Source organism: Castanea sativa, chromosome 5 (genome assembly GCF_040712315.1).
Source record: "Castanea sativa cultivar Marrone di Chiusa Pesio chromosome 5, ASM4071231v1".
NCBI lineage: Eukaryota > Viridiplantae > Streptophyta > Magnoliopsida > Fagales > Fagaceae > Castanea > Castanea sativa.
Genome location: NC_134017.1, coordinates 7,258,790 through 7,286,444, shown reverse-complemented (window position 1 = coordinate 7,286,444; position 27,655 = coordinate 7,258,790). Strand labels below are relative to the sequence as shown.

General features: G+C 36.2%; 2 long non-coding RNA genes across 2 annotated transcripts; both read left to right on the top strand.

The window, feature by feature from the left end:
• The first annotated feature begins 1,153 nt into the window (after positions 1 to 1,153).
• LOC142633482 (uncharacterized) lies at positions 1,154 to 18,626 on the top strand. The gene is made up of 5 exons (XR_012843921.1): positions 1,154 to 1,523; positions 2,397 to 2,690; positions 12,675 to 12,777; positions 18,212 to 18,318; positions 18,427 to 18,626. It is a non-coding gene; the product is annotated as an uncharacterized LOC142633482 (long non-coding RNA).
• A 54-nt stretch (positions 18,627 to 18,680) lies between these two features.
• On the top strand, positions 18,681 to 19,361 carry LOC142634436 (uncharacterized). Its single transcript, XR_012844179.1, has 3 exons — positions 18,681 to 18,717; positions 19,042 to 19,119; positions 19,198 to 19,361. It is a non-coding gene; the product is annotated as an uncharacterized LOC142634436 (long non-coding RNA).
• Positions 19,362 to 27,655: the final 8,294 nt, after the last annotated feature.

Genomic DNA, 27,655 nt, shown 5'->3' with positions numbered 1-27,655 from the left:
CTTAGAATTGAACCTATCTGCATTGCCCCTTTTTTTCTTTTATTTTTTATTTTTTATGACAAGCATATTCCTTTGCTGGTGACTCAAAATGGATGTTATTGGCACAGAACATATTTTTATGACAAGCATATTCCTTTTTTTCACATTTGGTTTGAAAATCAGAGTATATATGTTGGCACAGAACATATTCATAGTATATAAAACATAGTAATCCTCAGGTTTAATAAAACAAAAAGCTTGTACTTTAGGAAGCAAAAACCAGTTGTTTAACAAGTTTCATGGGGGATCACAGCTTATACTTTAGGAAGCAAAAACCCAGTTTGATGAAATTGAAACATAGTTGTTCAACAAGCACTACTAGTTCGATCACAGCACTACCAGTTAGATCACAAGCAGTACTAGTTTCATGGTTAAGCAAAAACCCAATTTGGAAGAAAGAATTTTAAAACCCAATTTAAAACCCTAGGTTTCAAAAATTAAAAAGTAATAATCCTGATCTACCTGCAATAGCTGAATAGAGGAGCAACTGTGTCTCCTTCTTCCTCGGCTCGGTTTGCATGCACGATCAAAACCCAGATATCTCAAGTGAAGCGAAGCGCATTGCATTGTCTTAGGTGATTCTGATCTACCTGCCACAGCTGAACAGAGGAGCAACTGTGTCTTCTTCTTTCTCGGCTCGGTTTGCATGCACGATCAAAACCTAGTTATCTCAAGCGAAGCCCATTGTAGGATCTTAGTTTGGTGAGCAAGCCGGATGGGACTGAGTGAGTTTTGATTTGTTTGGGCTTTTGTTTTTTACATATTTGTGTTAGAGCAATAGCGGAGGGAGAGGTGAGTTACGGCACAGTAACGATGAGAATCACAAGTGGGTAAAGTATCAAAATTTAAACCACGGGTAGGCACATCAAATTAGAGGCAAACCATAGATGAATAAAGTGCGATTATCCAAAAAATTAAAGATGCAATATGTCTTCCAACTTAAGGAAAGATAAATATTTACTAAGAATGGCCATAGGTACCATATTAGTAGCTGCGTTTATAAAACATGGCCATAGGCCTTATCTGAAAAAAGGGGAAAAAAAGAATTTGTCTATAGCTGCTATAGGATTGGCATAAATATAAAATAAAAAACTGATCATTTTTTTTTGTTCACCATCAATCTCTTGCTATAGTCACGCTCGTGCTTCTCCAAACAGTCACCAAAACACGCGACAACACTCTCATCCGATCTCCGATCTCTTCACGCCTCGAGCATCCGATCTCCGATCCATGCCGCCGACCTATTGTATACAGCCTGGGTAAGAAAATGTCATTTAACAAATCTCCCCCAAAATCAAAGCCCAGCCCAGCCCATTAAAAACTTAAAAGTGTCATTTAAAATCTCCCCCAAAATCAAAGCCCCTAGTCTGAAATATTCTCGATACAGAAACAGAGAGACTCGCCGTGTCGTGCCGTGCGACGCCGAGTAAGGAAGACAGCCGTGTCCTCCGCGACGCTGATTGAGGAATTCGACTCCTTTCTCGGTGATTATTTTTCTGGTTCCCGTGTCAATCTATGAATGTTTTCCTCGTTTTCTTGTTAGTTCATGTTTAGCTGCGGTTTTCGAGAAACTTTGATCGAAAATGAAAATGGGTTTTATAGTTTTTGTTGGGTTTGTTCATGCGTTGCTGTTGTTTCTTAGAAAAAATTTGATAGAAAATGAAAATGGGTTTTTTTTTTTTTTTTTGGTTCCCTATTGTATACAGCCTGTGTACTTGGGCAGTACTTTTTGCTTTTTGATTTTTAATGAATTTATTTACTTATCCAAAAAGAAAAAGAGATGATACAAATATTTTAATTCTGCTTGGATGAAGAAATGTGTAATAGGAGATAAAACGAGGTAAACTGCATGACTCTGTTGGTGATGATAGAAAATTCCAGCTATGATGCAGTGAGTGGTTGTCTGGAAGTGGACCTTAAACATTATAAGTGCATCTGAGACTAGTTATTTCCCATATGAATGCTACTGTGTCAGAGGGCTCTTCGCATGGGAAACAATTACCCACAGGACTGAGTGGATGCCATAAGTTGATGCCTGGCTCCACAATTTATGAGGAGATAAAAAATAGTAGACTATAATAAGAAACCCTTGAGCTAAATAACAGAAAGGAGTTTAAAACTTGAGAAAAACAGCCTTTTAAATTTTTGCATATTTTTCCTGTAAACTTATGAGACTTCTGATGTGTGCTAAACTTGACAAATTTCAACTTTTAGGTTTTGGCTTTCTCCTATTGTGGTTGTTGAACCTTTTGTCTTCTTACTAATCATGATATATGCGACCAAGCATGTATTGCTAGTTTGCTTATGTGTTTCGTTTTTAAATTAAAATTATAATTGAGTATTGTTTTAATTACCAGAACAATGATTGCAGCTTTTGAAGCCTGCTTTCGCAATTATATGAGATAAAGACTCAAAATGTTTCCTTCTATTGATTCGTGGTACTCATAGCATTAAAGATACACTAACAGCAGCAACTGGAGTGGTGGTCCCTTTTCACCACTCAGTTTTACATGATCGTGGAATAAGCAATTTAGTTTTAGGATATGCTCATTGTGGAATGGTAATGGTTGCTGCTGCTCGTTGGATTGCAAAGCTTAGCGCTCCTTTTTCTGCTCAAAGCTCTTGATAAATATCCTGACTACAAAGTTAAGGTATGGGCTGGTAGTTATAATTTGATATTATAAATCACTATTTAATTGTGCTAATTCTGCTGATAACTTTTCTTTCTGTCAAACAAATTAAAATGGCATACTTTTTGACTTCTTTGTCCTCCTTTGCATAAAGAAGCTTTATTTATACTGTTTTTTCTTACTTATCAAAAAATAAAATAAAATAAAATGGCATCTTGTGGTAGATCTTAATCTTTTCTTTTTGGATGGATAATAAAGGGACAAAAAGCATAAATGAATTTCTTGATGTTTTCCTATTAAAAAATTAATTTTTATTTTTTTATGTTTCTGCTTGTATTTCCGTGAATATTACATTCAATATTATCTTTTCTACTTCAACCTATGAAGGAATCTCGTGTTACCAAGCATCTTATGTTATTGACAGTACCGCACTACCCCTTCCCTGAAGCTTACCTTGTGCAGTTATATCCTCTCTAGTAGCCTGCCACAGTGTAGTTAGAATGACGAATAAAATCAATTTTCACTATTATTTAAAGTACCTACCATGAGGTTCAAAATATCACTATTATTTACAAAGGTCTATAAATAAGGCTTAGCAAATATCAAAGAGGACGACGGTTGAAAAATCTCTGGCGCTATCCCCCTAACCTCTCCCCTCTCTACCAATGCTAAAATGTCCAATGCATCAGCAAAAAATTCCTCATAGATCAGATTTCACCCCAATACATCTAAACAACAAGATCAACTTTGACCCTATCATGGGTCAGCTTGAGTACATCTCAAGTTCTTTCTCAGGTTGTTGTTCACTCGTTTGTCCAATTGCATCTATTTCCACCACAGATAGAACAAATGCAGTGAGCTTGTTGACCCATCTCTTCAATTTAGAAATTGATTACATGGGTGAAAAGGAGGTTTAAAGATAAGAGTTTTAGAGAGAGGGAGAGAGTGAGTCGTTCTAAATAAGACTGAATACCCCACCAGCAAAGTAGTTTCTAGATTCAAGAACTTAAGGCAGGACAAACCCACCATAGCTCCTACTCCGTCAAGTTTAACCAGGCAATTTGGAGACCTTGAATTGTATTGTCACATTACTTCTTTTATATACTTAATGGTACTGTATCCTCCTTTTATAGACAATGGTCCTATCGGTGTGGATATATTGCTTTAGTATATATTTGTGTGGAATGCTTTAAGATTTAATCATTCTAAAGATTAAGCTTGATTTGAAAATTTTAAAAATGATTTTTAAAGTCTAATTAGCTTGATGGTAGATGGGATGAGTTTCTAATCAACTATGGATGTTTCTCAATTTTTGTGTGGATTTAGATAAGTGGAATTTCCAACTTAAATCCAAACAATGGAAATTATTATGTTTTTTAATAAGACAAAACAGTGGAATTAATAATTGATGAGATTTTAAATGATGAGATTATAAATCCATTCATTTTAGATTTTCCTTGTAAATATCAGTTACTTCATCCAAACACAAGTTAAGTGATCTGACTTAGTTAAAGAAATATTTCTAAGGGGACAATAGCAGAAATTAGAGAAGATCCAAAGATTAAGAAAGGAGGATTGGGAGGTGGGTGGGGGGAGAAAAGAACCGTCTAGTATAGAAGACATGTTTCCCAATATGCTTTAAATAATGTCACAACAATAGTGAACTCATAGAAGTCACAGAAAAGCAATCCATCCAAATGCATCGATATAATGAGCTCAATCAAAGGAAGGTATGATAACCACACTCATCTCCCAGACCAAATACATAAGAAATTATTGATTAGATGTAAATTTTATATCTTAATAAGCTGGATAAATTGAAATTAAAATCAACAACTTCAGGTGTTGATTCAAGAACTAGTACTACTAGACATTGGTGCCAGTAGGTTTTCTTCTTCTCTTGTCTTGGTGGTCAGGTTATGATTTTTTTTTCCTTTGTATTTCTATCCTACTTTATGGTGTTGTTCAATTAGTAATTAATAAATGACTCACCCCCTCCCCCCTCTCTCCGCCAACTATCCCCCTCCACCTTACCCCTTCCCTCCACCACAACCACTACCATCCCTCTCCTTCCCTGCCAACCCAGCCTCCACCGGTGACATATCCAATTCTACCCCTTGCCTCCCAAAATTTTTTCCCTACTCCACAACAAGTCCTTCCCCCATATCCTTGCCCTCTCACACAACCCTTCTATTGGCCAATTCAGTTCAGTCAGTACATTCCTCATTATACCCAAACCTAGACCTCCTTACCCTTAAATCCCAAGCCTACACAGCACTCGCCAAAACCCACTCCCAAGCCTTTTCGGCCAAACCAGGGGTACCAGAGGTGAAACACTCTTTTTCTTTTCGTATTGATTCAAAGTCATTTCTCTTGGCTTTTGATGGGGGACGTATGGATGCTTATGCCATTACTGAAAAAAGGGGTAGGCATCATGGCTCTATCCGGGTTGGTAGATTGGGGTTGGATTGGACCATTGCTTGTTTGGTAGAGCTGTGCTGGTGGGACTTTAGCAAGAAACACTTTTTCAAACGGTTTCATGAACAATATAAAATCTTGGAATTTTCTAGTAGGTCAAACAAGAGTGGTCTTTCTGTTGAAATCTCTGAGTATCATAATGGGGCAAGACGTGGTTGTTTGTGTGTCCCGGAAGGGAGGAACAAGGGCGGTTGGGCTTTCCTTGAAATGAAGCTACGTGAATTCTTTTTGGGAAAATCAGCTTCTAGGCTGGGGAAGGAGGCGGTTGCTGGCGGTGGTGGGCTAGAAAAATCCACCGGAAATTCAAGGAATCAAGTTTGGAAAAATCTTAATGGAGACGTGAAATCAGGAAGGGAGTTATGTCTGGAGAATCAGTTTCCAAATATTCATGGGAATTTAAATCAGAAGGAGAGTTTTGGGGGGATTTGATTTTCTTCAAAATTCAAATAAGCATCCCATAAATAGTCGCCCCTTACGTGGCCCTTCTGCCAAATGGATCCAGGCCCACTTCTCCTTAAAAATTACTGCTGCTTTTGATGGGAATACACAACGTAAGGTCCGCTGGAGTACTTTTGTCGAACCAATAGGAGCTAAGTTGGGCCTAGTAATATTTGATCAAGCTCAGCGGGCTAAACCAACTAAAGCCCAAAATGAGTTTATTAAAAATCTGGAAAGGTTGACTGAAAGAAGTTCATGGGAGGTGGGCGAAGGGTCGGGGTCACATGCCTCAACTGAGAAGGTTCTGAAGCTGTCACCGAGCACCGACTAGTTGGGTGAGGACCTCCCAAGGGTCGATGGGTGTGTTGATGAGATTTTGACTCGCGATTCTTCGGCGGGATCCTAGTGTAGTGAAGGACCGGACCCCCATGGCTTAGCCAAGAAGCTTCTGATGGTGTTTCCAGGTTCTGGCGAGACGGGTGGAGTCCTTCCAAGGTCTGATGGGTATGGTGATGAGGTTGGGGCTGTCGGTGGTCTTTCGGTGGGCCCTAAATCAAGCGGGGCTGAGGTGAGTTGTTTGGTGACACTATGCTTGTCGCCGATAGTCCAGCGGAGGACTTCCCAAACTCCGGGGCTGTTCTAAACTCTAATGGGTAGTCTGTCAACGCTGAGCCCATTGCTTCCCCATCTCTTTTGGTTTTTGAATTCTCTGATATGATCCGCCACCACAAGCTGCTGGGTAAAAATTGTTTCTCTCCTCTTTTTGAGCTGGGTTTTAATTCTTAGGAAGATGAACTTTTGTTGTTGGATTGGGTCAACCCCACGAGGTCTGGTAAGGATGAGGAGGGTAGGAATGCTTTGGATTGTGTACCTCTGGCTAAGTGGGATCCTCATGGGGGTTTGGAAATAGTATCAGAGGCTACACTGGATGATTTTCTTGTGGGGGAGGATCTGGAACCTTCAGTGTGGGTGAAGAGAAAGATTAAAGGCTTTAGTAAATTTGTGGGATTTCCTATTGACTCGTGTGAGCAGCAGTGCATTGCCTTCTTTCAAAAGCTTGAGAAAGTGTGGGAAAATCAAGCTACGGCAGGTAGTCTTCGCCACAATACCTCTTCAACTAAAAAAATGTATGATGGAATTGAGGAATTTAGTTTCTTCAGTCAACTATGAGGGGCAATCTGGTCGACATACCAGAGGGATTGAGAATTTTTGTGGGGTGGGTTTAGTTCGTTGTCCATGAATTTGAAAATCTTATCTTGGAATGTGAGAGGATTAAACAATCCTCAAAAGAGGGATATGGTGAAGAATTTACTCAAGGAGTGGAAGTGTGATGTAGTGTGTTTCCAAGAAACTAAATTGGATTCTGTCAATTCTGCTGTTGTGAAAAGTCTTTGGAGTAGCCGTTTTGTTGATCGGGTAGCTTTGGATGCCATTCATACAGCAGGGGGGTTATTTTGGCATGGGACACGAGGGTATATAAAAAAATGGATTGTCTAGTTGGGTGCTTTTCTGTTTCTATTTTGTAAGAGGGTGTGGCAAACGGTTTTGCTTGGATATGTACAGGGGTGTATGGTCCGAATGCTGATGGTCTTAAGGATGCTTTGTGGACTAAACTTGATAGTGTGAGAAGGAGGTGGAGTGCAGTTTGGCGTGTTTTTGGTGATTTTAATATCATCAGATATCTAGTAGAGCCTAGGTTGCACCGACACGACATTTTTGCCAACGTACCGGTAAGACTCGCCGGACACCGGTGTCTGAGCAGTCTTCTTTTTTTTTTCTTTTTTTTTTTTCCGCTTCTCCGACACGGCACCGACGTAGCGCCGACACAGTGCCAACGCGGTGGACACGCCAGCAATGGAAAAAAAAAAAAAACAAAAACCCACACAGCCCATAAGTGAGAAGTGAAATATTAGAAACCCACACAGCCCAACCGTTGATTTCCCTCTGCCTGCTGCCTTCTGTCCCTCGCTGGAGCTACATCGAGCCGATCGGCGAGCTCCCTCTCTCCCTCTGTTCCTTCCGATCTCTCTCTCTCTCGGCGTGGACAGGTTCGAGCTTCTTCTCTTCTCTCTTTCTGTTTCGCGATTTCTTTTTTTCTTTTTTCTTTTTTCTTTCTTTTATCTCGATCGCTTAGGACTTTTGGTTTGGTTTTTTGTGGCGTTTTTTATTTATAGCACCCAAAGCTTTTTTTTTTTTAATCCCACTCACTGTGGTATACTTTACTGTGTATATATATATATATATATATTTTTTTTTTTTTTCCTTCTTTACTCAACCTTGCCTTATAAATTATAATGTTAATTATGAATTTAGTGATTTTTGTTTTTGTGTGTCTTGTTATAGTTTTATTTATTTATTAAAGTTAAATATTGTAGGTGATTTTACTAAAGCTTGTTTTTGTGATTTTTGTTTTTGTGTGTCCCGCTTATTTCCTTTTATGTTTTTTGTTTGATATTGAATGTAGCCAATTTAAACTTTGGTTTGTACTCTAAACATTTTATGTGTATTATTGTACTTCTTTGGGTGTTAGTTTACTTATTTGTAGTTTGTACATAATTTAAATTCTAGATATAAACGTATTTTATGTCTAAAAATATTAAAAAATATGCCTAAATATAAAATTTAATTAATTATTTAATTGCCGTGTCCATGCCGTGCCGTGTCGTGTCTTAGTTTTTCAAAAATTTTCGTATCGCTGTATTCGTGTCCGTGTTTGTGTCTGCGTCTGTGTCCGTGCATCATAGAGTAGAGCGTCTTGGTTGCACTTCTTTTAGTCCAGCCATGTTCAATTCTCAAACTTTATTGAGAGGAATTTTTTGGTTGATATACCTTTGGTGGGGGGCGAGTATACATGGTTCCATGACTCAGTGAACCCTTCTATGTCTAGAATTGATAGAGTGTTGGTATCCGCTGATTGGGAGGATCACTTTTTGGATGTGACTCAAAGGCCTCTTCCTCAAGTGATTTTGGACCACTGTCCTCTTCTAGTGGAGGCAGGTGGAATGTTGAGGGGAAAGACTTCTTTCAAATTTGAGAATATGTGGCTTAAGGTGGAGGGATTTGTGGATCTAGTGTGAGGTTGGTGGAACGAATACCATTTTGTGGGTCTCCTAGTATTGTTCTAGCTTGCAAATTGAAGGCTCTTAAGGGAGATTTGAAACATTAAAATAAACATCTATTTGGGGATGTGTCTTTTAGGAAAAAATGCTTGCTGTCTGAGCTTTTGGACTTAGATTTGAGAGAAGGGATGCAATCTTTTTCACCGGCAGATAGTGCAAGAAGAGCTGAGATAAAGGTTGATATTGCGTATTTAGCTTCTTTGGAGGAGATTTCTTGTAGGCAGAAATCAAAGGCTTTGTACTTAAAAGAAGGGGATAATAATATTGGGTTTTTTCATAGGCTTGCTAATTCTCATAGACGTACAAATACTATGAGAGCTGTGGAGGTTGAGGGCATTTTGTATGAGGATGAGTTTGCAATTCAGGATCAAGTGGTGGATTTTATAAGTCTTTGTACTAGGAGACCGAATCTTGGAGGCCCATTATTGATGGTTTAGAGTTTGCAAATCTGGATGAAACCGAGAGGCTTACTTTAGAAAGGGAGTTTGAGAAGGAGATCATTGCAGCCCTACGGGAGGCTAAGGGTGATAAGGCTCCCGGTCCAGATGACTTTAATATGGCTTTATTTCAAAATTGCTGGTGTGTTCTTGAGAAGGAGATCTTGGCTTTTTTTGCAGACTTCCACAAAGAATGTATCTTTGAAAAATCTCTCAATGCCACCTTTTTGTGTTTGATATCCAAGAAGCTTAGTGTAGTCAATATTAGAGATTTTCGCCTTATCAGCCTTGTGGGTAGTTTGTACAAGCTACTTTCAAAGGTCTTGGCACATAGACTACGTTGTGTTTTGGATAAACTTATTTCCAACTCCCAGAATTCTTTTGTTGGGGGTATCAGGTTAATGTTGTCTAGGTTTGTTGCACACAATGTTGTAAAGGAGAAGACTACAGTAGATCTGATGAAGGCTTTGTCTGGTATGTATGAAAAGCCGTCAGCAAACAACAAGGTGCATTTGATGAAGAAACTGTTCAATCTGAAGATGGCAGAGAACGCATTAGTAGCACAACATCTGAATGAATTCTACACTATCACAAATCAATTGTTGTCTGTAGAAATTGATTTTGATGATGAGATCCGTGCATTGATCGTTTTAGCTTCTTTGCCAAACAGTTGGGAGGTAAATTACCGAACCACGTAAATATTGTCTTGTGTGTGTGATTACTTTTTCTTTGGCGTGTGTTTTTCTCTATATTCTTTGTTCTCACAGGTTTAGGAATTCGTGGAAACTCCCTACAGGAAGAAGACAGATTCTTGACTTTGTTCTTATCGCAAATGAATGCTTGGACATTAGATTGAAGAGTGGTATTTCGGGTGTGAATATTAAATTGGATATTGAGAAGGCTTATGATCATGTGAGTTGGAGTGACTTATTTTACCTTATGGAGAGGATGGGTTTTGGGGAGAAGTGGGGGAGATGGATGAAGATATATATTTCTACTGCCCGTTTTTCAGTGCTTATTAATGGGTCTCCAGCTGGCTTCTTTGGCAACTCTTGTGGTCTTCGCCAAGGGGATCATTTATCTCCACTCCTATTCTTATTGGTAATGGAGGTGTTGAGTAGGTTGTTGAAAAGGACAAAAGATGGAGGCTTTCTCAGTGGATTCCAAGCAAGTCCTAATACAAGTGGAGGTTTGCATATCTCTCACCTTTTGTTTGCTGATGATACTATTCTCTTTTGTGATGCATTCAAGGAACAATTATTACATATTCGTATGGTTCTAATTTTCTTTGAAGCTATCGCAAGATTGAAAGTAAATGTTAGTAAGAGTGAGATTGTGCCGGTTGGTGAGGTTGGGAATTTGGATGCCTTATCTTGTATTTTATGTTGTAAGGTAGGATGTTTACCCATGTCTTATTTGGGTATGCATTTGGGGGCACATTATAAGGATTCCTCAATATGGAACCCTATCATTGAACGGATGGAAAAAAAGCTCGCAGGTTGGAAGCAGTTATATTTGTCAAAAGGGGGTAGACTTACTTTATTGAAGAGTACCTTATCAAGTCTCTCTACTTATTTTTTATCTTTGTTCACTATTCCACAATATGTGGCGGATAGATTAGAGAGGATTCAGAGGAATTTCTTTTGGGGGAGATCTAATGATGTTTTTAAATTCTCACTTGTTGCTTGGGAGAAAGTTGTGTGGCCAGTGGAGGCTTGGGGATTTGGAAGATTGAGCTGTTTAACCAAGCTTTGCTTGGGAAGTGGCTATGGCGATTTGGGAATGAGGTCACAAGTTTATGGAGGCAAGTTATAGCTTCCAAATATGGGGAGGCCAGTGGGGGATGGTGTACTAGAGTTGTTAGAGGAACGCATGGATGTGGTATGTGGAAGAACATTAGGAAGTGGGCTGAGAGCTTCTTTGGTCATGTGTTGTATGCGGCGGGTGAGGGTTTTCGTATCAGATTCTGGTATGACCCTTAGAGTAGCCCTATTGCCTTGAAAAATTTATATCTGGCAATGTTTGCTATTGCTGTGGATAAGGCAGCTACAATTTTTGGTATGGTTGAGTTTGCTATGGATGGGGGTGGTAGAAGCTAGAACTTACGCTTCCGTTATGCTTTTCAAGATTGGGAGACAAGGATCTTTTATGATTTTTTAGCGCATATCTCATCCAAGTTACCTAGAGGGGGTGATGATACCATGATATGGCAATTTAATCGTAGTGGTGTTTTTGATGTGTGCTCTTTCTATTTTTCATTGCTAGCAGCCCCGTTGGTGTCTTTTTCTTGGAAGAGGATTTGGTGTGTTAAGGTACCTAAAATGGTGGCTTTCTTCTTATGGACAGCTGCTAAGGGTGAGATTCTTACTATAGACAACCTCGTTAAGAAGAATTTATCTTTTGTTAATTAGTGCTGCCTTTGTCGATGTGAAGAGGAAACTATGGATCACTTATTGATCCATTGTAAGTATGCTCATACCTTGTGGAGTGAAGTCCTTCATTAGTTTGGGGTTAAGTGGGTGATGCCGAAGAATGTTGTTTCTCTTCTCTCTGCATGGTGGAATTGGTTAGGGCGTCACACTTCAAAAGTGTGGAATATGGTTTCAGCATGTCTTATGTGGTTAATTTGGAAGGAGCGCAATGCCCAAACTTTTGAGAAAATTGAGAGACTTGTAGACTGTGTGAAGTCTTTGCTACTTAGGACTTTGTTTGAGTGGTCCCGTATTTGGGGATTTACGCATTGTCATTCTTTGTTTGAATTACTTAATTCTGTTGGTATTTCTTTTTGATTGGTTTGTATTCTTTTCAGTGCTGTGAGTTTACTATCGTAAATTCATTGTACTTTTATTACCAATAAAGTTTGTTATTACATATCAAAAAAAAGACATTGGTGCCAGTGACAACTTCACCTTGAGCCTAAAGCAAAAGACTAGATCCTCAGAAATTCTGTTCTTTATATAAAATTAATCTCCTTAATATGAGATGAAAGACTGTAGAATTGCAAATCTCAAGTCACAAGGAAATCTCAAGAAAAGGCTCAAGTTTAGTTTGTGAGCTACAGATTCAACTAGAAATACTCTTGTTCAAGTTGATAGCAAATGGGAAATATGGAGTTTAACAATTGGAACAAGTAGCAACAATTAATCGTAATCAACAGGAGGACCATAATTACAAATTACGAACAGGGGCATTGAATTTCAATACATGAGATAAATTTAACACTCTGATACAAACTACATTGCTTTGCTAGGATATGATATTTGCAGGAACTTTGCTTTGCTAGATCTTCTCTGTAACATATAGGGATAAGATCCACTCCATTTATATCCTCCAATTCCTTCTAATTTTTAGCTAGATGGGAGAGGATCCTTTCCCTAAGATATAAACCTCTAATTCTTTGTTACTCTCTACCATGCTATGTCATCATCCAGTCAGTTTTGAAATTTAAATTACTGTACTGAATTAGTTCATGCAATATATGCTTTCATATATATAATTTTTTTTGCCTTAGTTTTTCATTTTGTCATTTTCAGATTGTTGGGCATTCACTTGGTGGTGGTACTGCTGCGCTGTTGACATATATTTTACGAGAGCAAAAAGAATTATCCTCGACGACTTGTGTCACATTTGCCCTACGTATGTTCTGATCAAGCCTGTTGCCTATGTTTGCTTTCTATTTCTACTGATAGCTTTGTTTTTAGTTGTTTTACAGAGTCTTCATAAACTTTTGTAACTAGATTTACCTATAAAGGATTAAGAAGGTTATGGGGACAAAGGATTATCAATGTGTGCACCTGCCTTTTTTCCTCATTTTGTGGCATCTTACTTGATGATTATCTTCAGTGAAGTCAGAATGATGTGGATTTCCTAATTAAAAATGACTTTATCCCCTAGTTTGCAGCTTTTGTTTCCGTTGTATGTTCCTTCTATCAGTTAGGTTTCAGATGGTAGTGGAAATTGTGAATTATTTCTATGGAGAAACAGAAAAGGCTCTGATAGATATGATGGCTAATTTATCTAATTATCAAGTGAACGCTCAAGGATGAAGAATATGCTCTATAACATTAGGAATACAAGATATGACATAATTAACGACACCGGATAAAGTTTATTTGCATGGCATATAAGCCTGAGAAACTTAATCCGGAAACTAGATCACGAATATGACAGTTGCTTTTAAACCATAAGCTGGAAACTTAATCCGAAGGTTCAAGAAAATGAAAACCAAATAATCACATAATGTTATCAACCATGTGCTGATTGCTTGATCAGATATTTCTTCCATATATCTAACAGTCAACCAACGAATGTCTCTCCCTCTTATTGTTCTTTGTTTCCTTTTTTTATTTTTATTTTTGCTGGGCATCAAATGAATTATATAAGTCTGCACCATTTAGCTACAAAATTTCATGTTTACATTAGCTAGATCACAAAAGATTGTGACTTTTTTTTTTTGATAGGTAAAAAAGATATATATTCAAGAACACTACCTTATGCTGATAAATATAAGGCAGAGAGAAAAATACATAGGGAAAAGAAAGAGTAAAAAGGAAAGGAAAGGAAAAGAAACTAAGTACACAGGAGAGAGTTAAGGAACATAGGGAGAGAATCACTAGAGGTGAGTCCCCAAGCCCTAGACCAATCAAACAGAGTGCCACTAAAAGAGGCCAATAGCTGGTCATTCGAACTTTCCATGTCCTCGAACGTCCTCTTATTGTGCTCCCTCCAGAGACACCACATCAAGCATAAAGGAGCTAAATTCCAAATGCTAGACAAATGCTTTCCAGGCCAATTCCACCAACTGAATAGAGTATCCGCAACTGATCTAGGCAAGACCCAAGAAAACCCAAAGGATCTAAATAACAAACTCCATAGTCGAGAAGCCTTTCCACAATGTAGTAACAAATAATCCGCCGTCTCCTCATTACTGCGGCACATGATACACCAATCGACAAAATCTAACCCTCTACCCCTCAAATTATCCCCTGTAAGGATCCTATCCCATATAGCAGTCCACACAAAGAAGGAAACACGCCGATGTGCCTTAACCTTCCAAACACCTTTCCAAGGGAAAATAATGGGCTAGGGGCTTCTCATCTTATTGTAAAATGAACGAATATCAAAGTCTCTATTCTTTGTCAACTTCCATCGCATACGATTTCCATTCTCTGTAGGAGGAAGATTAGAACCCAAGGTACGGAGAAAATCATTCACCCCACCCATTTCCCAATCATTTGGTCTCCAAATAAAATGAACAGTCCAGCTTCTCTGCTCCTCAATCCCCAACCGTTCAAGAAAAGAGGCCACCGATGCCTCTTTATTGGATGCAATCCCATACACGCTCGGAAAAGATAGTTGAAATGGAGATTCCCCACACAATTGATCAGTCCAAAGCTTCACTCTATCCCCCACCCCTACCTCAAAGCGAGTATTCTTGCTAAAATCCTCCCATCCCATGCGGATACTTCTTCACAAGCCACACCATGCTCCCCTCTACCTAGCTTGGACTTCCATCCCCCCCCCATTCTTCCCCAAACTTGAGGGCTATAACCCTTCTCCAAAGTCTTGTCTCCTCAATTCCAAACCTCCATAACCACTTCCCTAGTAAAACTTTATTAAAAGTAGTTAATTTCCTTACTCCTAATCCACCATTTTTCAAAGGTGCACACACCTTGTCCCATCCCACCAAATGAAACTTGGAGTCCCCCCACAAGGAATCCTTTTGCAACCTCTTAATTTTATTGGCCACATGCATAGGGATGGTAAAAAGAGACAAATAATAAGTGGGGAGACTAGATAAAGTGCTTTTAAGTAACGTTAGTCTTTCACCTTTTGACAAATACATCTTCTTCCAACCGGCCAACTTACGCTCAAAATTTTCCAAGATAGGATTCCAAACAGTAAGGGACTTGTAGGATGCCCCCAAAGGCATACCAAGATAGGTCATAGGCAAAGACCCAATCCGGCATCCCAAAATCTCTGCTAGGATATGGACATTAGGAACCTCCCCAATGGGAACCATCTCACTTTTCAGCGCATTAACCTTTAAACCTGTCACTGCCTGGAAACAAAGAAGAAGCATCCGAATATGAAGAATCTGCTCCTCATCAGCATCGCAAAACAGAATCGTATCATCCGCAAACAAAAGATGCGATACACATACCCCTCCCCCCCCCGGTCTACCGTCGACCCTAAAGCCTCGAAACAAACCAGCCTCTTCAGCTCTTTTCATCATCTTAATGAGAACCTCCATCATAACCAGAAACAATATTGGCGAAAGCGGGTCCCCTTGTCTCAATCCCCTCGAACTCTCCCAAAAAAATCAGCTAGAGACCCATTAAACAAAACAGAGAATTGGGCTGTATATATGCATGTGCGGATCTACCTACACCACCTCACCCCAAATCTCATTCTCTTCAACAAATCAAGAAGAGCCTCCCAGTTCACATGATCATAAGCTTTCTCAATATCTAATTTACAGATAACCCCCGGAAGCTTACTCTTCACCCTACTATCAACAAACTCATTAGCAATGAGAATTGAATCAAGAATCTGTCTACCACCCACAAAACTGTTCTGAGACTCAGATATCAATTGATCCAAAACGTCTTTAATGCAGTTTACCAACACCTTGGCCAAAATCTTGTAGACACTCCCCACCAAACTAATGGGTCTAAAATCTCGAATATTGGAAGCACTATTCTTTTTAGGGATTAAGGCTATGAAAGTTGCATTAAGAGATTTTTCAAATTTACTGTGTTGATAAAACTCTTCAAACATAGCTAAGATATCTCTTTTCACAACTCCCCAACAATGGTGATAAAAAGCCAAAGAGAAACCATCAAGACCTGGAGCTTTATCTCCTTCCATCTCTTTGACAACTCGAAGGACCTCCTCCTGTTCAAACCTCCGTTCAAGCCAGTCCCTCTCCAACCCCTCTATCTGATCAAACTCCAATCCGTCCACAAAAGGCCTCCACTCCTCTGTTTCCTTGTACAAATTTTTATAAAACTGTACAGCTTGGTCAGCCATCTCGGATTCGTCCTCATAGATAACCCCATTCACTTCCAACATACTAATATGGTTATACCTTCTCCGAGAATTGGCCATCTTGTGGAAAAATTTGGTATTGTTATCTCTTTCCTTAATGCAAAGCATCCTCGATTTCTGTCTCCATGAAACCTCTTCCAAAGAGAGAAGGTTCTGTATTTGAGATCTTAACCCAGCCCTCTCACCTAACTCTTCTTCAGAAAGGCCATGCTCCCCTTCCTTAACATCCAATAATTTCAAAGCCTCCAGCAATTGTAATAGTTTGAGAACATGTGGAGTCATCAATTGACGACTCTTGTGCATGGAAGTCACAATCAATTGTAACAGTTTGCTTAAACTGCATATATTCCAGGAGGTGTAGTACAAGAAAAGTTCTCTGATGGAGCTTCCAAGGCAAATATTTATAGACCTGGATTTTATGAAAGTCAACTGAAACTGAACCGCTTGTCCAAGTACCTTTCGCTTGCCAATATCCTGCCTACTCTAATAGTTAAAACACATTAGAAAGTAGTCCATGTAAAAGAACTAAAAAAGCATATATATATATATATATAAGCTTACCTTCTTGAAATGAAGGTCTACCTTATCCAGGCTGCTTGTAAAAGTTGCTTTATACAGTAGTAAACTTATACAGTAGTAAACATCAGATTCTCAACTTCAGAGCTTAGAATGTGTGAAAATAAGGTCATAACAAATATATATATATATATATATATATATTATACACCTATTGTTCAGATAAAAAGTGAAAGCCAAGCAAATGGTACTCCTAAAGTGATTCTTTCCTAAAGGACTCTATAGTCCATACAACAACCAAGCATTAGTACTGAATTATTTGATTTCAAGTTCTTCCCTTTTTATGGTCTTCAGGAAGTCTATCTCTAATTTATAATAGTTCATAAAATTCAGTTTTTAATTTTATATTATAAGGTTTAATTTGAAATCTCTTCTAAAATATGTTGGTAAAAATAATTACTTTTCACATTTTTACATCCCTATAGTTGGCCCGTAGTTGAGTAGACTCTAACACCAACCTCCTTGTGGTTTTCTAAAATGACACTTCCCCTAAACAGTTTATGAAAGGAAACTTCATTCATTAAGGTTTGTATAAATGCAACATGTAACTTTCCATTAACATAATATTTCATTTTTAAAAAGATTCCTATAAATTATACTTCTAAAAACTACTCCAAAAACTATTCCAAAGAATCCAAACATAAAAACTACATGGACAGCTTTTCTTCTTGACCCACAACGCTGAATAACAACTATATTGGGAAATTTTGACAACTAATTGAACTTGGGTTAACCATTTTTTATTTACCAACATGGGGCATCCTTTTGTTGCTACTTGCTAGATATGATTGTTGCCAGTAAGACAGAAAATTACTATTAAAAAAAATCAACTTAGTTAATTATAAAACTTACTTGGAAGAAGATGAAATCTTACTTAGTTCTAACCTTGCTGGCTGCATTGCAGTCTTTGGCCTCTTTAGATACATGCAAATATAACTATAATGGCTGGCCATTTTGCCTCCTACTTTTGCGAGTTCCACATGTAGTCTGGGACGACCTAGACTACAAACAATGGGGATTGTGAAACAAATTGTTATAATTTATATGATGTTGTTTCACATGTGATTTTTCACCTTGTTTAACACTTCTATTATTATTATTATTATTATTATTATTATTATTATTATTATTATTATTATTTATTTATTTATTTTTTCTGTTAAACCTGCTTGAATTTGATGAACCCTTGCTGACACTAATATGTGTCAAGGAAATTTTGTGGATTGCCGGTTGGGGAAGAACGTTTTTCCATTGAGTTAGATGAGAACAACCAAGTGTGGTATGAACTACTTTCCTTTTCGAAACCTGCCCACTTTTCTGAGCTCACTATAACATAATGGCTTAATTGTTTATATTATTTTATTTTCTTCTATTTTTAGGCACTTATTCATGGGTTGATGGTTTTTCTAACTTGAAGAATTTTTGTCAAGCAAAAAATTTGCAGCCTGAAGAATCAGAGATATTCTCGAGCCTACATAGACTTCAAGAAACTGGAAGATGTTTTCGACTTTGCAGAGTTTTTTGTTGGACATGTCTTTGTTAATGAGAAGGGTAACTAATAATGACATGCCTTATTCTTTACATTACAAGTTTACAAACAGATGTGTTTTATGTTGTTGAAGTGGTTTGATTCAGTGAATATCATTGTATGAATCTCAGGTGCTTAGTATAAGGTTTAAGTTGAATATGCTCCTTCACAGAAGGCTCCAAAGTCAACTAGTAAAAAGGATGGTTGTGATTGGGACCATATATAAATGTATTTTTACAGTTTGCATTCACATTTACTAAGAATACCATTGTACTAGATTTTGTTATTAATACCTACCTTTTTCTTTTATGAAAAAGTAGATCCTGATTATGTAGGGTTCCTCAAAATTATTGCAAGGCCGGCTGAGCATCTACCTAGTAGTGCAGAAATACAGTTGGAGTGAAAAGAAGCAGAGCAAGCTGGTTTGTAATTACTTTTAATGACTTTGAATGTGTGTGTGTGTGTGTATATATTAGTTAGATAATCTCATATCAAAATATAGTCGTGTATAATTTTGGCTTTGTTGCACCCAAGCTCACTTTATTTATTAATTTTTGGGCCACCATGGTGCCTATTGTATGTAATGATTTGAGTTTCCTATTTTGATGCCACCCTGGTGCCGCATAAGGTTGTGTCCAAATGTTGTGGAGTGTCATAAGGAAAAGTGGACACAACTTATTAATTATTTGTGTTTAAGAGACATTTTTTTCCTATAGATTTATTAGTTTCTCCATACTTATTTCTAGGTGCTGCAAAAGAAGCTCCTATCGTTACACCACTTATGGAATATGTACGTCAGAAACGAGCCATTGAGTGGAGTCCAGGTAATGTGTTATATATTTTCGTATCTTCTCTTCGTTACCTTGCGGTCTATCTTAAAGAAAAATGTTCTTTTATTGCAGTTTAGTTCGACAGAGTTGTTTGTTGCTGATTTTGTGATGTAATTAGATTATTATTGTCGTTCTTTTTGCTTGGCTGCCTTCTTTGGGTTTTTATTCTTTTTCTTCTCTTTTAGATTTCATTGATCATTGTACTCTACACCATGACTGATGGTCTCTAGTATAAGTCCTGTACATGTGTTTTTTTTTCTTTTCAATGAATTGCGTTATTTATCCAAAAAAAAAAAAAAAATTATGAAATAGAACACTGGATTGTTAGGAAACCCCCTTGTATCTCATCATTCATACTGTGCTTATACTTATTGTGTTAGTGCTTATTCTATTTTGTTTTCTAAATAAATTTAGAGTTAGTGTTTGCTTGGTAATGTCAAGGCTCTGAAAATCAATGAATAATATTAAAAGAAAGGAATGTTGAGATTGACAGTCAGTGTAGTCACCACCACTTGGAAGGTTTAAAAAAAAAAAAATTGCATGTGCGTGGGGAAAGGAATAAAAGGTGGGTGTGGACTATTGGTGGAAAGGAATACAAGGTGGGTGTGGACTGCATGAACATTGGAGAACTGTGAAGGCCAAGAAAAGAAATAGACCACTAGAATATGGGACTTGCTGTATTGGTAAATCTGTAAACGGAAAATAATTTGATTCTCTACTAGTATTGCAAGTTGATTGTGATAAACCTGTTATTGTTGTTGAAGAGTGAGTTTAAGTATTTTGAGTAGTAGTTTTTTTTTTTTTTTTTTTTTTTTTGTGAAAATAAACAATGGAATGCCTTCTTTGAAAGGGTAAATATTGAAAGGTTGATGATTTTATAGTCGCGTTTGTAAAACATATTAAAAAATTCTATAGCCGCGTTTTCAAAATGAGGCTATAGGCCGAGGATCTATAGTCGCGTTTTAAAAACGTGGCTATAGACAATTCAAACAAATAAATAAAAACCCTATAGCTGCATTTTCAAAATGTGGCTGTGGGCTGAGGATCTAGAGCCATGTTTAATAAACGTGGCTAATGTATACCCTATAGTTGCGGCTTAGAAACGCGGCTGAAATAATACCTATGAACCTATCAGACCTATAGTTACAAGTTTTAGGCAATGGCTAAAATTGTGGCTATAGAAAATGCCGTTATAGACCGAATTGACTTATAGCCATGTTTTTAGGAGCTATAGCTAGAGCCCACTTTTTTTTTTTTTTTGGTAGTATGGTCTTGAATTCAGAACTTGTTGGCTGTTTATCTCACCAATATTAATAAAAAGGAGTCGATGCTTAGATTCCAACCCTATCAATTTTCATTAAATAATCCCTAACACAGCAATTTAATAACTACTTCTACTATGAGTTCCAGTTAGCTCAACTAGTAAAATCTTTAATGGTTGTATAAGAGATCTGGGGTTCAATTCTCGCCTACACAAAAAACTGATTGGTGTTTTGGTCTGATGATAAAGAGTTATCATCAGGAGTGGATGCCACAGGTTTGAAACTCTTAAAAAAAAAAAAAACTACTACTAGCAAACATGGATCACACATTGGGACCACCATTTAATTACTACTAATGAATATAGATCACACATTGGGATTTAAATCAACAGCCCATCATTTGCAAAACCAAACCTAAAATCTAATAAGTCCCATAAAATCCTACATTAATCAAAGCCCAAAATAGCAAACATATCATAGGTCCATAAACTTAACTCTTGGTTGAGTTTTCGTCACAAACATTGCCTAATATTAACTAACACAACCAATATGATTCTCATCATTTGGAGCTAAAACAACCCCCATCATGTCCAATTAAAGCCTCCTACCAACTGCCACAAGATCCTAAATTGATCAAAACCTTAAACTGGATAACGTTTCATAGTCAAATAAGCCTAACACAGCCAATCTGATCCCCACCACCTAAATTACTACGACTAATCCACACAGTTCACACATTCTGAACCCAAATCAACCACCCATCATTTCCAAAACCAGTCCTAAACTCTCCTACAGCTGCCTCGACATCCTACATTGATCAAAACCCCAAAAATGGCTAAAATTTCATAGTCAAATAATTCTAACACAAAAATTTGATCCCCACCATCTAATCACAACTGCTATTACACATAAATCACACAATTTGGATATAAATCAAACCCCAATCAATCCCAGAACCAATCCTAGAGTCTCCCAACAACTGCCACAAGATCCAACACTGATCAAAACCCCAAAGTGGATAACATTTCACAGCCAATGTGACACATAGATCACAAAATTTGAACCCAAATCAACCACCCATCAATTCCAAAACCAATCTCAAGCTTATCCAAAAAGGAAACCAGTCTTAAATTTGACCATTGAATGTCTCCTTTCATGTTTATGAGGTGTACACTCATTTTTATTATCACTTTGCTTGGACTATCTTTTGAACGGTTGGTCATTTAAGATTTAACCATTTTTTCCTTTACCAGTTTGTGTGGAGTCAACTATTCTTCGTTGTATTGATATCATCAACAGCTAGAAAAATTATCATTATATAATTGTCGGGGACGTTTTTGCGACAAGGGCAAAAAATGCGAGAATGACCTAAATCTTCCCTTTAGTTCTTTAAAAGTGATTATTTGTGGAGAATCAAGCCCAAAATTTCAAATGTATAATAAACAAAGTCTAATGGTGCTTTAACAAGAGAGAAATCAAATAGCTAATAACAAAAATGCTGAAAAATGCATAGAAACACAACAGGTCTGAAACTTTGACCCATAGCCAGGGAGAAAAGGAAATTGAAAGAGGTTGTGAAGAAGAGAGGGAAGGTTCTCCTGTACCCATATTTCCATTCCTAAGTTTCGGAATTGTGAAAATGTTGGTTGATTGAATGAGTTTTTGCTCTAAAGTTTCAGCTACGTGGGTAAAACGTGGTTCGTTCATTTAAGCTGAAGAGAGAGTCTTGTATTGAGTTTGGGGTGTTGCTAACAACTGGTTTTTTAGTAGTAGTAGAGACTTTTATCCAACGCGATACTAATTTGATGTCTTGGCTTGGGTTGCTTTTGTTTAAGGAATAGCTTGCATGCATTTAACATGATTTGGGAAATAAATGGGGTTTGCTCTAATTGGCTGCCTTTTGTCAGCCATTTTAGATTATTGGAATACTCACTTAAGTAAGGGCTAGCAGCTAGAGTTGGCGAATAAGAGTCAACTATATTTTAAAGGGAAAATGGTTTAGGGCAGAAACTTTGGGTTACAAATAGCCAGAGCATAAAAACTCTTTTGGGGTGGAAATTTTGGGTATAAGACCTCGTCTATGAACCTGAGGTGCTACTATTATCCCTTACCCACTTGGTAGCCACACTTCCTCAATTTCCCCAATAAATCGTATGGGATTGGGCTATCCTTAAAAAAATATAATATAATATAATATAATATAATACATTAATTGAGCTGACAAGGAAGTCGGGCTTGGTTGAATCGGGCTTATACAAAATGTGTCGTGAAAATGGGTATCAACAATAACCACAATAATATTTTGTTTCACAATTACAACAATATCAAGTAAATCTACCTCCACTTCCTTTAGTTTAGGTTAGTGTAAATAAATAAAATTTCAAGGCAAAAGAAGGTGAAAAAAAAAAATCAACTATTACGCAGACAAAGTTTTCAACATTACTATTGGGATTCAACTTTATTTGGCTCATTAATGATTATTGTTTAAAAAATATAATAGAAAGAACACGGCATCTAGAAGTTGGATATCTGACATATGGTCTTACATGAAAATTATGTCACATGGTAGAAAATGTGTAATGGTTGAAAAGTCACCTCTCACCCCAGGATGGGGTGGGAGTTAAAGAAAAAGAAGCTAGAAAGTCGATAACATTGATATTGATGAAGAAAATCTATGTGGTTTATGTGAAAAATGATCGTTAAGTGAAATGATAGTCCTTTGTTCCACTATGAGTATTCAATTTTATGCACCACAAATGTAATATACTATGGGTCTTATTTCTTTCCACTTTGATTACTTTATTAGAAAACGTGGCGTGTAGTAATTTGCAATAAACGAAGGTTAAAAGTGGAACATGGAACTTTTATTTCGTCCAATAAACCTAGCACATCTCATCACTTGTCTTTGGCAAATATTGATCTAGCAGGGTTTGGTTTACTATCACTAAAAGAATTATGCCATTAAGAGCACACATGCATACGCATAAGATTTTTCACCATCATGAACCTTAGGTTCTGGACAAATATCCTCCACATGAATTTCTGAATGTGTATTCTTGACCTAACAAGTATATTGCTTAATTATTGTATCGAATATGAACTCAACTGGAAGAAGAGAATGTAGGGAATAATGATCCCATATTTTGAAAAAATGCCCCACAAGCACTTATATTTATGGAGTGGCCTTCATGCTAAGGGTGCGTGGTGGTGACCATCTTTTAAAATGGTGCCCATTTAACCATTATTCCGTTTGCTAGTTTGTGTGGAGTCACCATTCCTTCGTTGCAATGATATCACTAGCAGAAAAATTATCATTATATAACAATAATAAGTTTTCTTTAAATCTTCCTCCACTTCCTTTAGTTCAAGTTAAATAAATAAAAGTTCAAGGCAAAAGAAGGTGAAAAAAGGAATCAACTATTAGGCAGACAAAGTTTTCAATATTACTAGTGGGAGCCAACTTTATTTGGCTCATCAATGATTGTTTTTGAAAAAATATATTAAAAAGAACACAGCATCTAGAAGTTGGACATTTGACATATGATTTTACACGGAAATTATGCCACATGGTAGAAAATGTGTAGTGGTTAACAACTCACCTCCCACCCCAGGATTGGAGTGGGGGTTAAGGCAAAAGAAGTCAAAAAGTTTTTTTTTTTTTATAAAATTTTTAGAAACAAGTCAGAAAGTTGATAACATTGATACTAATAAAGAAAATCTGTGGTTTATATAAAAACTAATAGTCCTTTGTTTCACTATGAATATTCAATTTTATGCTCCACCAATTGTAATACTATGGGTCTTATTCCACTTTGATTAATTTATTAGAAAAAGTAACATGTGGCAAATTGCAATAAGAGCATAGTAATAATAAATGCTATGTTTTAACTTTAGATATATAAATGTAGATTTGAGATGAGATAATTGCATTGTATTAATTTAATGTGTTTTATATATTATTACATTTATAAAGTGTAGATTCCATTAAATAGTAAGTCTTTGTATACATCTTATACGTCATAAAAAGTGATATAGAAAAAAAGCTACCTACAATAGATCGTTTGAAACCATTTGTTCTTTGGATGACTTGGTTAGTTGGTTATGCTCAACCCATCACCACTTACCAATTAGGTGGCGTTTCATTTGTGTAATGCTAGATTCCATGGAATCACATACATGGGAATGTTAAGGTTGGTTATTGAACACATGGGGTTCCACTGTATCTACCCTGAAATGGTAATTATACTGCAATCGTGTCTTTATTTAAGGGTGCAATCATGTTAGTAAGGCCACTAAACAGTAACACTTGCATAAATGAAGAATTGGAAAGCACATACATGAGATTTTAATCAACCATGGGCACTACTCCTTTGCTAAACGTGCGGAAGGTTAGAACAAAGCTATATATATACACTATGCTCATGGGAAAAAGCCTTTCTTCAAACAATTTTATCAAACACCTTACAGGCTTAATTATTATTGGAGTATTTTTTAATTATTTTTTAAAAAATACCTTACAGGTAAACTGTGAGATGTCCATTGGCAAATAAAAGTCACTGAACCAAAAAAAGAAGAAGAAGCAATTAAGGGTATTTTTGATAGTGACTTTTAAATAACAGTTTTTAGTGTTCATTGGTAAACAACTTACAGGTAAACTGTGAGATGTCCATTGGTAGTGACACCTATTTTTATAACACTTAAACACGTATTTTTACAATACTGAAAACTGAATAACAATACTTAAACATTACTACCAATTGAGCCCTAAGTCACTGAACGCAAAAAAGAAAACAAAAAGTAGTCAACAAATCAAAGTCTTGAACTGCAATTCCTACGCAATTTCGTGAAACATGAGGATTGGTCTTTGGCATTTGGTTGAAGTCATCCAGTCAAAAGTCTTCATTAAAATTAAAAGGGTAACTGCACTTTCTTCTAGGGAGAAATGACACTCCATTGATATCCAATTGCATTTTATTAAATTAATATTAAAAATGTTATGTACTATCATACCATATTTCTAAAATTATATTATTTTCAAAATTTTGAATTTGTGTTTCTTATATACTTTCATTTTCTAATATTCCGTCAAGGCTCATTGCTTGTTAGAATTGTGTTGCTAAATAATTAAAAATTTTATATTTTAATACTGAAAACTAAATAACAATACTTAAATACTACTACCAATTGAGCCCTAAGTCACTGAACACAAAAAAAAAAAAACAAAAAGTAGTCAACAAATCAAAGTCTTGAACTACAATTCCTACGCAATTTCGTGAAACATGAGGATTGGTCTTTGGCATTTGGTTGAAGTCATCCAGTCAAAAGCCTTCATTAATATTAAAAGGGTAACTGCACTTTCTTCTAGGGAGAAATGACACTCCATTGATATCCAATTGCATTTTATTAAATTAATATTAAAAATGTTATGTACTATCATACCATATTTTCGAAATTATCTTATTTTCAAAATTTTGAATTTGTGTTTTTGATATACTCTCATTTTCTAATATTCTGACAAGGCTCATTGCTTGTTAGAATTGTGTTGCTAAATAATTAAAAATTTCATATTTTAATAAATTAAACTTTTGAGACCATCAATAATTTAACATTGCTTAATTATTGTATCAACAACACTGTAATGGAAATTCTTCACCAAAAGCCAACCTTTAGCGTGAAAATTTTGAATGAAATGTTAATCCCACCGTCGTATCATAGGCCATTGTGGAAAAATATTGCATAAAGGATTAATGGTCAACAAGTCACCCAACTAAAAAACAAAAAGATGTCAATAAGACAAATGCTTAATGATTTTGATATTATTGAAAAATGTCTATGCGGTTACATGAAAGATGATTGTCAAATGAACCTAACACTACATCTCTTCACTTGTGTGTGCTGAGCAATGATCTCTAGGGGTTTGGCTAAAAGCATATACTATCACTAATTTAATCTTGTCATTAAGAGGACATACACATGACTTGAGATTGTATTCAATAATGAGCCTTAAGTTCCAAAAAAAATTTCCTCAACATGAATTTTTGGCCCTACATGAAAATTATGTCACATGGTGGAAAATATTGCATAATAGATTAATGGTCAACAAGTCACCCAATAAAAACAAAAATTCAATAATTCAAATTCTAGATGATTATGATATTAATGGAAGGGCAAGACTTAGGTATAGTACTTAAGTGCTGTTCCTTAGGTTCCCCTGTTAAGATTCTGCCATGTGAATTTTTTCTTATGGAATGAAAGTGTATTTTTTAATTAAGTGGTCACATGGCTAAATCTTAAGAGGGGAACCTAAGGAACAGGACCTAAGGTACTATACCTAAGTTTTGTCTTTAATGGAAAATCTCTACATTATTACGTGAAAGATGGTTCTGAAATGAATCTAATACTACGGGTTCGTTTAAGAACAATTTATTTAGTTGAAATTGAAATTTTTTTTACTAAAAATGTAAAAAAGAAAAAGTTAAAAGCTAGTTGAATAATACAATGAGACCTATAAATAATACCAATTATACATAGTGACCCATAAATAGTAAAAAAAAAAAAAACTACAAAATTAAATAAATTTCTTCCCAGATTCTCAAAAAAAAAAAAAAGAAAAAAAAAATTTCTTCCCAAACGGACTGTACATCTCATCACCTGAGTGGTTAGTGTTGATCCTTGTGGGTTTGGCTTAAAATAATATAAAAGCACAAATCAACAAATCAAGGTCTTTATTAAAATAATATAATAATAAGAAAAATGAGAAAGGGTTTATAAAATCACTATATATATGGCCTCCTCTTTTGAAAAAATTTTATTTTTATTTTTGTGACAAGTAAAATATTTAGAAGTCTAAAATTAATTAAATTATATATATATATATATAATGAAAAATCATTACAAAATTTATAAAAATGTAAAGATAAAAAAAAATATAAATTAATACCATAAATAATTTGAATTTCTTCTAAATTTTTTGATTATCCTCGTGCATTTACACCAGACTACAACAATAATATATAAACTTAGGAGGGAACCAAAACATCAACTTGCACTGGCCGCACATGATTCTGAAAGAAACTAATGAACCTGACCTAATCATGAAACAAACAAGAGTATTGGTAATTGGTGTTTGGCATTTGGCTTAAGTCAACAAGTCAAAGTCTTGTTTAAAATAATATAATAATAATGAAGAATCCCTATATATTATCACGAGCTGCAGTAACATTCAATTACATCACCTCCACTACTCATATTTCAGCTATTCTTCCTTC